Source organism: Halichoerus grypus, chromosome 1 (assembly GCF_964656455.1).
Source record: "Halichoerus grypus chromosome 1, mHalGry1.hap1.1, whole genome shotgun sequence".
Lineage (NCBI taxonomy): Eukaryota > Metazoa > Chordata > Mammalia > Carnivora > Phocidae > Halichoerus > Halichoerus grypus.
This window is the reverse complement of record NC_135712.1, coordinates 7,196,113-7,209,242: the sequence shown is the minus strand read 5'-3', so window position 1 is coordinate 7,209,242 and position 13,130 is coordinate 7,196,113.

The following is a 13,130-nucleotide window of genomic DNA, read 5'->3' as shown; positions in this document are numbered from 1 at the left end:
TTTATAATCTGAAACAGTGAGCTGAGGCTCCCTCCGTCCCCAGATACGGTGCCGCTGGGTCTCAGTCGAAACGTCCATAAAACGGAGTTTTGGTGCTTAGGAAGTGCCAGGAGATGACCGAACAAGTGGCCTCTATATTCTGGAGAGATGAGAAATGCCTTAAAAATAAAGCGTTCCTGGTTAGGAAGGCAAACCAGGCAAGACTCGGGCCTTGGTTCCCCGACAGTAGCGGTGCGCGCAGCTCTAGCGCCCCCTGGTGGCAGGACGGGGTTCGTCTGGCGCTCTGGAGCCCAGGGGCCTCCCCGCGCTTAAATACTTCCAGTAGGCATCTGACCTGGGGGCCTTCTCCAGGAGAGAGGGAGACCGACTCCAAATTCTCCCCATCGATGTGAACTGAAAACATGTTTCAAAGGAATTAGAACTCTGACACTGTAGCACACAAAACATGCATGGACACACAGACACACACACGCACATACACAGGGACACACACAGGCGCATGCAGACACACACACAGACATTCAAAAAGAGAAAAGTGTGTGCCCACAGGCTGAATCCCAAATCTCTCTCCAGGCCCTGCCCAGGCTCACCGGGGTGGGGAGGGGGCTGCACGAAGCACAGTCCCCGTCCCCCCCCGCCCCGCCCCAATCTTGCTCTATTCTAGAGTGGCAGAGAAACATTACACCTATGAGCCCTACTGGCCAAGCTGCCTGATCAAGATCCTACCCTGATTTTAAACTGAGTCTCCTTTTCTGCCAACCTCAGCTACAGAGGAGGGTGGGCAGTCCCAGGACGGGGAGCAATGGAACAGCCTAGCTTCTCCCGCCCTGAGCCAGGGTGGTTGAGGGTTTGCATTTACATTCTCTGCCTGCTGGTCCCTTATCAGGACCATGGCGGAAGGTCCTGGGGACAGGTCAGCCCCCACGTTCCTATCAGGAGGCTGCTGGCCCACCAAGCTGTAGAGTGCTTCCTGCTGAAGCCGCGAGATGGGGGGGCTGGTAAGTCCCCTTGCAGGCAAGTGAGGACAGCCTGCCCTTCCAGAGACTGGCTGACCCTGCGGGGAGCTGATGTAAAGTAAGTTACAAGAGGCCAGGGAAGGACAGGATTTAGAAACGATAAAGGAAAACAGAGATCCTGACAGCTGCAGGGGAGGAAATTGGTCCCATCTGACAGCAGACCTCAGCTCTCAGGCCCGGGTGTGAATCTCTCAGACTTCTGAGCTGTGAGACCTTGGATGGGCCTCTTAACCTCTCTGAGTCTCAGCTGCTTTATCCACAAAATGAAGATTTTTGTAGGGTGCGCCTCCTAACGGTGAGCCAGCAGTATGTGTTTACCTGAGGAAGGGCAGGCTTTCCTTGCCACCACATGGAACAGATGCGGGGTGGAATCCACGGGCTCGAAAAGTAATGTGGGCCTTTCCTTGTCACTTGAAGGGGGTGGGGGGAGGCAGAGCCACATAATACACAACTCAACTAAATGTACGACATAGAAATTGTAAAAACCCTTTACCCACTTTTCTTGCCGAAGTCCACACAGCAGGCGGCTGTCCCAAACCTCTCCTTCCTCTCCAATGTCTGCACCGCCCCCATGCTTTCCTTTCCATGCATTCTCGATCCTCCTCACACTCATGGCTCTCAGCCTTGGCTGTCCATTCAATGCACCCAAAAAACTCTCAAAAGGACCAACCCCTGGGTTCTACCTCAGACGGGTGAAATCAGAATTTCTAGAAGCTGGATCTGGGCATCACTAGTTTTTAGGTGCTCCGAGGTGATTTCATATGCATCTAGGGTTAAATCAATACTCTAAATATTTTTATAAGTACTCCTTCGAAACATGAATCCATTTACCACTTCTGGCCTCTGCTCATTCTCCTCCACGTGTCCAAGATTACTCATCGCAGTGTTATTTGTATAATGAAGAGACTGGCAACAACCAAAAATTCCTTTAATAGGGGAGAAGTCAAATAAAACATCACACACACAAGCACTGGAATATCATGCAGCTATGAAAACAAACCGGGCAGCTTTCATGGAACTATTATAGAATGTTTCTGGGGCACATTTTTTAAGTGGAAAAGCAAAACACACAGCAGTATACAAGGGACATATTCTGCTAACTTTCACAGAAAAGGTGAAAGAAGATAAAAGTTTATACTCATGGTTTTTTGTATATTCATTTTAAAAACTATATAAAAAGATACACAAGAATTGAACAATCGTTACTAAATGTTGAGAGTGGCATGGGAGAATGGAGGACAGGGTGAGAAAAAAGCTTTTCACTATATGCTATTTTATATTTCCAATTTTTTTTAATATTTCCAAGTTTTTGAATCGTGAGAACATGTTAATTATTTAAAAATTAAGGTAACCCTGCTGACTGTGTCCTTGACCATGTAACCTGCTTTGGCTCGACGGACATGAGCAGAGTCAGCAAGAGTCTTAGGGCCATTGCCTGGTTGGTTCTTTTTTTCTTTTTCTGCAAGAATGAAGTCCCAAACTGGGAGAGAGAGGCCCTCCTACAACCCAGGATCTAGAAGTAGCAAACACAGGGGCGAGGCCAGGCACTGAACACAGCTGCTGACATGAAGTATGAATGAGAACTAGATGGCTGTCAAAAGCCTCTGTGGTTCGGGGATGTTTGTTAGTCAGCAAAGCTGTCAGCTACAGGGCCTGTTGAGGTCTTACACTACAGAGGTCTTGGTGGAGGTGATGTGACCTGAACTGATTTTATACACTTTCTGAAGATAGAACCCACTGGACTTGAATAGGGAGCTTGGTTTGGCTTGGGGGCATGCCCAGTGTGAGGTGGTCATTGCACATCCGAGCGGAGACTGGTGCCCACGGAAGGGGTCAACTAGAGGCACAGCTGGGAGCCATCTATTTGCACTTACACCCTAAGCAGTCACAGATACCAATAGCACCTCAAGTCGTGGGGCTGTCTGAGCTCATCCGGAGTGGGGCAGAAAGCGAAGCCTTCTGAAACCTCGGCCTGGGCACCTTCAAACGTGTAAGACTGCGGTCTCAGGTGGTCCTGGAGTGAGGAAGGAGCCCTGAGCAGGCCGCTATGTGGGCGGGGCATTCGGGGACAGGGAGCATGCGCACAAAGATGAGCAGGAAGAGAGCGTGGGGCCTTGAGGAGGCGGGTGGTGGCAGGGTTAGTCACCAGTGCTCTGGCCCTTTCTTATCTAGAAGCCTGACCCTCCCATCACTCACTTCTTTGTCACCCTGCCCTGCTTGGAAGCATCTTGCTGGATTCACTCTTGGTGGACTAGTTCTCATGTACCCCAAGATTTAAGTCTCTCCCCGCAGTGACCAACAGCCTTTCCCTGTCCTGGCTCAACCGCTTAGGCTTAGTCACTTTCCCCTCTTATGACCTAAAGGTGGGTTCATCTCGTCCACCCGTAATTTGATCAATGCCGCCCAGCCTCACCCCCACTTCTCCAAGCAGGAGACTGCTTTTTGTCATCAGAGGTTTTATCTTATTGTGAAAGGCATGAGAGTTGCCCAAGACTCCTCTACCTCTGTGTCAACCTTCCTTGCCTTCAAGTTCATCATTATCTGCCAAGGTGCTGGCCAGAGCGTCCATCCGCAAGTCCTGGCCCAGGGGCTGTTCTCTCCACTTTTGTCCAGCGCTCCAAGGATGTTAATCAGCCTGCAGACCCTGTGCTGCTCCAGTCTCTCTGCAACCAGTTTCTCCCCCGACCCAGATCCTTCTCCGCCAAATCAGAGCAATCCTTCTAAGACACAAAAGTGGCCCCTTGTATCCTCCCCTTCTGCATTTCCATCCAGTAACTCCCTCAGAGCTGCTTTCAACCTCCCACCAGTCCCTTGGTGCCCCATCACTGTCATGGTGTCTGGAACACTCCAGAAATATTAGGAAAAGCATGTCTGGTTGTTCTTGCAGTTACTGGGTAGGAGAGGAATTCTGTATATCCACATTTCTCCTGTTTCCCTGGAAATTTTTCTGGGATGGAAGATGAGCCAGGAAGTGGATGGAGTGGGGGATTGAAGAAAGAGGAGAGAAAAAGGATAAGGGGCTATGTTGGGAGGCTAGGAAAGAAGGAACAAACCGTGAACCGTGAACCGTGTGTTCCGGGGACGTAATTGCCAACATCACAGAGGTCTTGGGAAAACTACTTAAACTCTCGTTAGTGTAAGTCCTCAGGTGTACGCAGGGATTCTGGTGAAAATCACAGCAAAGCTGCTCTTCCCAGCAAAGAGATAGCCAGAGCCATTCCCCAGAGGAGGAGGCACAGAATGGGTCCTGCCCACATAAAGGGCGCACGTTGGCTTTACCTCAGTCCACTCATACAGTCTCCCTCGAGCCAACTGTGTCCATGTGTAAAACACTTGCCAAGAGGAGCCAAAGACGTCACAGAGCAGGACCAAGGGACCACGTGAGCTCAAAATCGTAATGCACACAGGTGGCACGTTTGCATCTGACCCCACCATGACTTCCATTTCATGGAAGGTCCTACAGGGCTGTTTCTCTATATAAAAAAATTAAAATAAATACATATATGAACCAATGAATCAAACAAACAAATAATTCTGTTGATTTAGTGCCTGCTACCGCTATGATCACTCACTACCTGGATTTCTGTAGCCTTTCAGAACAGAAGCAGGCTGGCAGGTGCTCATTACCTCCCTCACCAGTGTGCTCTGCTGAAATCACATCTTCTGGAGCTCCTGGGGAGGAGAGAGTCATAAACATTAAGTTCAGGATCACCTACTTTACACTTCTTGGCTTCATTAGAGAAGTTTGAAAACCTTGAATAATATATTCACAGAGAACGTTTGGGTTTATCTAAACTAGTCATTCTATTATCTACTGACTATTATCATAGTCAGGGTCCCATGAATGAACTATGGTTGGGCCCAAACCAACAGATTTCAGGTATTTTTTTAGAGCACTATTTGGTAAAGCACGATGACTTTTCCTAGGTCTGTACTTGATTTACTATTAAAAGGTTTGAAACTTACCTTGATGAGTGCCGTGCAATGCACAGAGTTGTAGAATCAGTATATCGTACACCTGAAAGTCATATAACACTATGTTAACTATCCTGCAGTTTCCAAATTTTTTTAAAAACAAATAACCTTTATGTTTGTAAATTTCATATCAATAAAGCTGTTCAAAAATACATAGGTGATTTTTGTTAATTTTCTCATCTGGTAAATTGGGAAAAATAGAATAAATACTTTGGGGACTTTTGAAAAAAAATAATCTTTTTAAGTGAAAGGTTTGAAACTAGGAGGTCGGTTTCTAGAACAATGGCCTTTAATATTTCAGGGTGATGGTAAATTTGGGGATTTGATGGAAGAAACGGACCATCTTACCAGGAAAAATAAATGCAAGGGATTTTGCCATGCAATGTAGAGAGTACCCAGCCCCAGCTAAGGATCTGCACTCTGTGGATTAAAGTACTGAAGTCATCTGCACTTTGCTAGAGCATGATGGCCGCCATCACTGGACATGAAGCAGGCCCAGCGTGGACCACTGTATGTGTGGGAACAGGGACGTGCACTCTGGAAGAGACTTCCTCCAGACCCCGCGATAACTCTTCCCTTGTGGTTGCAGTTCCCTCACTCCCCTCTGGGTAACATCTCCTCCCTACCTATCAGAGTGTGACCGAACCAACCCTAATTCTAGGGCACATGACGCAGGCTGGCCAATCTGTGATCCCCTATCTTTGGCTGCAGTGACAGGTTCAGGGGAGGTCATGTGACCAAAGTCAGGGAGTGGGCCTCGATTCCAGTTATTCCTCTTATAAATATTGGAAAAAAAGAAGTGCTTTCTCTTTTGGAGTGATTGTAAGGCCATGATGTAAGCCAGGGAGTCTCAACCAGGGGTGACTCTGTTTCTCCTGGGCTCTTTGGGAATATGTCTGGAGACCTTGTTGGCTGTCAAGCCAAGGAGGGCGCTACTGGCGTCTAGTGGGTGGAAGCCAAGGATGCTGCTGCCTATCCTAGAATGCACAGGACAGCCCCCACAACAAAGAATTTTTTGGCCCAATATATCAATGGTACTGGAGCTGAGAGAGCTTCTGGAAGCCTGGAGTTTTGTTTTGGCAACTATCTTACGCTGACATAAAATGAACCAGCCCGCGGCAGAGAGGGACTACCACGGAGAGATGGAGCAGGACCAAGTCAGGAAGACCCTGGACACAACTCTGCCCTGAAGTCTCTGCCTGAACGTTCCAAATCTGTATCATCTACAAGTAAAAAAATCCTTACTCAGTCCACTTGTCCAGTGCCAGGACTCTCTTTCATGGAGGTTACAACAGTGATGACGATGATGATGGAAAACCAGTACATAAGAGAGACCACCAGTGATAAGGGCCCAGGGAACCATCCCTGGGGCTGGGGGACTGTGTGGGGAGGCCTTCCTGAGAACAATAGGACAAAGAGCCTTCTTTGTGAAGACCTGGAGGACAAGTGCCCAGGGGAAGTTCGGGGGCCTAGTCCTGGAAGAGGCCGTGGGTACGAGGCACAGAAGAAGGGCAGGGAAGGACAGGTGAGCCACAAAACTAGGGAAGCAGGCAGGACGAATCACGCAAAGCCTTGCAGACCTGGTGGGAAGTGTTGAGTTGAACTCTTGGCCTGATAAGAAGCTTCCAGAACTAAAAGTCCCATGCAGGTCCCTTGTGAGAAGGAACCGGAAAGCGAACATCCTCCATCCATATCCCATACAGCCCATTATATATGAAAATATGAAATATACAGTGCCCGGCATCTGGCTTTCCTTAAAAAGCGTGTCTGCAATCATGTCATCAAATCCTTTGCGTATCTTCATGAAGTTCAAGTCCAGAACCCCTGCAGGATTGCCATTCAGGCTGCTGAACAGGAGAGAGGGTTTCTGACCTGCAAACGGGCAAGATGCAGGATTCTTCACCGGGTGTTCTATCCCTGGGCTGGAACACAGGACATACACTCGTGACAGGGGATTTCCAGCACTTACTCCCACGTCCGTCCCAGTTTCTGAAAGGACCGTGGTGTGTTTATGTTCAGCAACAGTCACTTAGGCCCGCAGGGAGGGCAGCTGGCTCTGTGGCAGATGACGTGGCCGCACAGGGTCGGGCCATCTGGGCAGTGCAGAAAGGCGCACCCCCGGGGGTGAGTGGAGGCTCAGAGCCTGTGCTCCCGTCACCCAGCCTTGCACCCTGGCTCAGGGATGGCCCGGCGGGAGGGCCACGTTGTTGTGAATCGTTGGCCCAGGGAGCTCATCTGCCCAGGGCAAGTGCCTTTTCTTTAGTTTGCACAAAGCAGCCCTTTGTATTGGTAGAGGCCCTCCTGGCAAAAGCCGATCTCTTCTCTTGCTCTTTCTCAGTATTAATAGAGTGATGACTGCATTCCTCAGAGCCCCTGCTGCAAGGTGCATCAGTGTGAAGTAAGCACATCCATCATGTGCTGGGTGTCCCTCTGCCTCTTTATCCCTTCCTCATTAGCACAGTCTGGATGGCAGATGCTACTTAACCGAGGTCGCGTGGCCTGATCACACGCACTGGGCCTGTTGGAAAGTAAGAATTGGAGAAAACTCATGGAATCAGAAGCAGAAGCAGGTGCATGGGTCACCTGTTGGACTTGTTCTGTGGCAGGGCCTGGAGGGTGAGTAGGGCCTGGCATCAGGCTGCCGGAGGGGAACCCTGACCCCTAAGGGGTTTTAAGCTTGCCTCTCCCAGCAAGACTAGGAGTTAGGATCCAACAATGGTGGAGGTGGCAGGACTTCATCTCTGGTCCTGTCCCAGCAGCTCAGATTCATGCTTGGGGAACTCTGGTCCCTCCGCTGGCGAAACAGGGCTCCCAGTGCAGGCCTTGTAGATGCAGTTTCTGTGATATGGCAGAGGGGACCTGATTTGCCCCCCTGAGCACTCAGCTGTTTGTCATGGAGCTTTGTAGGAGACCAACTGGTGGGAAATCAATCTTAACTAGACTTGAAGCCTGCAACGCTCACTCTTGGCAGATATTCAAACACCAATCCAGGTGTCATTCTGAAGGTATTTTGTAGGTGTGGTTAACATCTATAATCAGGGGGGCGCCTAGGTGGCTCAGTCATTAAGCATCTGCCTTCAGCTCAGGTCATGATCCCGGGGTCCTGGGGTCGAGCCCCCACATGGGGCTCCCTGCTCGGTGGGGAGACTGCTTCTCCCTCTCCAACTCCCCCTGCTTGTGTCCCCTCTCTCGCTGTCTCTCTCTCTGTCAAATAAATAAAATCTTTTTAAAAAAATGTATAATCAGGTCACTTTAAGGAAATTGAGATTATCCTCATCCAATCAGTTGAAGGACCTTAGGAGGAAAACTGAAGAAGTTCTTCCCAAGTGTTTCCAGCCAGCTGGCCAGCCCACCAGATTTCAGACCTGCCCACTTGGATTCCACAATTACAGAAGCCGATTCCTTGAAATACAACACACACACACACACACACACACACACACACACACACACTTATATCCTATTGGTTCTGTTTCTCTGATAGAACCCTGATATATAGGCCAAGTCCAACTTTTGCTTTTCAGTGAATATTTTAGAGTTAGAGCATCTGTCCTTGACCAGAATAATTAAACATGATGGAACAAGACAAAAAGATCCTGGGTTTCTTGATAACATGGATGCCATACCAGCCCTAAACCATCTACATTTGGATTTTGACATGGAAGAGACACAAAATTCTACCTTGATTAAGCCATTGTTTTTCTTCTTTCATAGCAAAACTGAATCCTACATGACATATATTTACTGAGTGATTTTTATTTGACCAACAGATGAAGAAAGAGAACTTTTGAGGGGATAATGCTATACCCAAGGTCAAACAACCAGCAAAGGGTAGGACTCAGTGCTTGCCTGTAGGGTTTGAAAGCCCACACTATTTCAACTACAATCTGCAAAACTCAGAATTTCAAGGTCCTAGAGTCTTATAATGTCCCTTTATCATTGGGGTGGAGGGGAGAATATATTTTTTAGGCAATATTATTTAGTCTCAGAAAACCTGAGAGCCAACACATACTTTGTCAATGGAATGAGCTAAGAATCAGCCAAAGATATTTCAGAAGCAGAGGGAGCACCTTGTAGATCTGAGGTCAACCCAGGCTATATCACCTCGGCCATTCTTCAAGTCCGAAGCAATATACTACTAAGCTGGGTCCAAAGCAATCCTGAGAACACAGGTGTATTAGTTATCTATTGCTGTGTAACATATTTTCCTAACACTTAGTGGGTTAAGACAAAGAACATTTATCACCTCACAGCTTCTGTGGGTCACGAATTCAGAAGCAGCTTAGCTGGGTGGTTCTGGTTCATGTTTTCTTGGGAGATTTCAGGCAAAATGTTGGCCAAGAACAAGCTCATCTGAAGGCTTTATTGGGGCTGGAGGATTGGCAATTGGCAGGAACTCCTCACGCCTTGGACCCCTTCATAGTGGTGCTTTGGTGTCCCCATGGCATGGCAGCCAGCTTTCCCCAGAATGAGTTATCCAAGAGACAAGTCAAGGAGAAGGTCACAATGCCTTTTATCACCTAATCTCAGAAGTCACACACTGTCACATCTACCACATTCTGTTTAGTAGGATCAGGCTAGTGAGCCCATCCTACACTCTAAGGGTCAGAAATTAAGCTCTGTCTCTTGAAGGGACGACTCATAGGAGACTCACAGTAGGGACAGACAGAATGCTGCACAGACATTCAACAGTAACTAACCAACAGAAAGCATTTGACAGAGGAAGTAAATCTTCTGGGGAATACCAAAACCCACTGTGCAAAAGTAAACTCTCAGCCACCACACAGAGGAAATGGAGCATCCCCTGCAAGAGCAATCAGAATGCAGCACGTTCCCCAAGGCTGCTAAACATTGCTCCAACGGGAGCCCGCTCTTGATGGGTGTGAAATTGTACTTAGTCTATGTTTATCCTCTTTTTGTCATAGCGTTTGAAAGACATTTATACTGGAAGATAATCATATGTACCGATGAGTGGCTTATTTTTTTTTTCAGATGAGTGTTTAAAATGACTACACATAGCAAATAAAGAAATCACCACCACAATGGAAAAAAATGGGGAAAAAAAACACTGTCAGGTCTTTAAAATACCCAAGTGTCCCTCTTTGACTCTATCTCCTTTCTTCCTGCTGAGAGGTAATCACTATCTTGACTTTGAAATGATCAGTCTCTTGCTTTTATTCATATTTTTAAAATTCCATTACACGATCTCCTAACAATATGTTGTTTGTCTTTGCTTGCTTTTGAAATCTGAATAAATAGAACAATAAATACAATATAAACAGAACAATATATACAATATATATATTGTATATATTTTCCTGCTATTTACTTCTTTGGCTCAATATTAAGTTTGTGAGTTTTATTCATTATATATATTCCCATTACATAAATATACCAAAATTGTCTTATCTAATCTAATGTTGATGGACTCTTGGGTTGTATCCGGTTTTGATTATTACAAGCATGTTGGTGGAGACATTGTAGTTCATGTATCTTAGTGAACTTGTGGGAGATTCCTGGTTTTCTTTGGAATTTCCCTAACAGAATTTTGGGTATACACTTCATCTGTTCTACAGTGAATGCCAAAAAATGCCAAACTGTTTTCCAAGAAGATTGTATCAGTCTCCGCTCGTACCAGCAGCGCATGAACACTCCCTTTGTTTTCCATACTCACCATTACTGCTTTTGATTGGACTTTTTAATGTTTGCCAATATGGTGGGTGTAAATGGACACCATTTTGGTTTTAATTTACATATCCTGGATTACCATGAGCTTGAGCACCATCCATACATTTATTGTCCATCATGTTTCCACTCTTGAAAAGTGAGCTATCCGGGGCGCCTGGGTGGCTCAGTTGGTTAAGCGACTGCCTTCGGCTCAGGTCATGATCCTGGAGTCCCGGGATCGAGTCCCACATCGGGCTCCCTGCTCGGCAGGGAGTCTGCTTCTCCCTCTGACCCTCCTCCCTCTCATGCTCTCTGTCTCTCATTCTCTCTCTCGCAAATAAATAAAATCTTAAAAAAAAAAAAAAAAAAGAAAAAAAGAAAAGTGAGCTATCCTATTCTTTTACATATATACTTTTTTTTCTTTTTGATTTATAATGGCTGTACATTTCGGATACTAGTACTTCACAGGTTATATGGGTCACAAATATCTTCTTCCAGTGTGTAGTTTATCTTCACTGTCTTTAATGATACCTTTTAATGAAAAAAAGTTCATAATTTTAATACAGAGAATTTTATTTTCTATATTTCTTTTATACTTTGTAGTTTCTGTGTCATTAAATTCTTTTGCACCTCAAGGTCATGAGCATGTTTTCCTGTAATATTTTTGAAAATCTTTATACTTTTGCATTTTAAATTTCAGTTCTTAACCACATGTTACTGATTTTTATGTGTGGTATTACATGGTGCTCCAATGTATTTTTTTTTTCTGATACATGATTTCCAATCGTTCTAGCTCCATTTATTTAAAAGCTCATTCTTTGCGCACTGATCTTCACCATCATTTTTGATTATATCAGGTATTCATATATGTTGAATTTGTTTATGGATTTCTCTTCTATTCCATTGGCCTATTTGTCTCTCCTTTTTAAAATTTTATTTTATTATGTTATGTTAATCACCATACATCATTAGTTTTTGATGTAGTGTTCCATGATTCATTGTTTGCATATAACACCCAGTGCTCCATTCAATACATGCCCTCTTTAATACCCATCACCAGGCTAACCCATCCCCCCACCCCCTTCCCCTCTGGAACCCTCAATTTGTTTCTCAGAATCCATAGTTTCTCATGGTTTGTCTCCCCCTCCGATTCCCCCTACTTCATTTTTCCTTTCCTACTACCTTCTTTTTTTTTTTTTTTTTTTTAACATATAATGTATTATTTGTTTCAGAGATACAGGTCTGTTATTCATCAGTCTTACACAATTCACAGCACTCACCATAGCACATACCCTCCCCAATGTCTATCACCCAGCCACCCCATCGATGCCTCCCAGCCCCCACCCCTCCAGCAACCCTCAGTTTGTTTCCTGAGATTAAGAATTCCTCATATCAGTGAGATCATCTGATACATTTCTTCTCTGATTGACTTATTTTGCTTAGCATAATACCCTCTAGTTCTATCCACGTCGTTGCAAATGGCAAGATTTCATTTTTTTTGATGGCTGCATAATATCCCATTGTATATATATACCACATCTTCTTCATCCATTCATCTGTTGATGGATATCTTGGGTCTTTCCATAGTTTGGCTATTGGGCCTATTTGTCTCTTTTTGAGCCGTCTCACACTGTGATTCTTAATTACCATAACTTTATAAGATTTAGTATTTTAGAGGACAAAAAAACATAAAGTGTAGGCTGTGTCTTCTTCAAAGGTATCTTGGTTAAATCTGGCTCTCTTTAAATTTTAGAATCAACTTGTAAAATTAAAAAAACACTTTGGGGAATTTTTGGCAGGAATTGCAGTGAATTTCTAGGTGATTTTTGCAAATAATAGACATCTTTATAATACTGAATCATCAAATCTATGAACATGATTCATCCCTTTATTTAAATCTTCTTTGATGTCTCTCAATAAAGTTTTATTATTTTTCCATAGAGATCTTACATACATTTATTGTATTTATTCTTAGATATTACATATTTTATGCTATTTTAAATAATACATTTTAAGCTTAATTTTCTAGATGTATGTGTTAGCATGTAGAAATGCAATTGAATTTTTATTTCAACAACTTTTCTAAAACTCTGACAAATTCAAAAAAATTAACCTAAGGATTAATTTGGATTTTCTATATGCACAGCCATATTTTCTGTGAATAATGAAATATTCATTTCTTTCTTTCTAATACTTAAATTTTTCTTTTTCTTGCCTTAGTATTCCAGTGAGAACCTCCAAAATTAGGTTGACTAGAAATGGTAATAGTAGACATCTTTGTCTTTTCTTGAAATCAAAGAAAATGCTTTCAATTTTAAAGCTTTAAGTTTGACATTTGCTGTATGTTTTCTATAGATACCCTTTATTAAGTTAAAGAAGTCATATTCTATTCTCAGTTTAATAGTTAATAATATGTGGAAGTTTTATTATATTTTTAGAAGGTTTCTTTTAAAGATTTTATTTATTTATTTG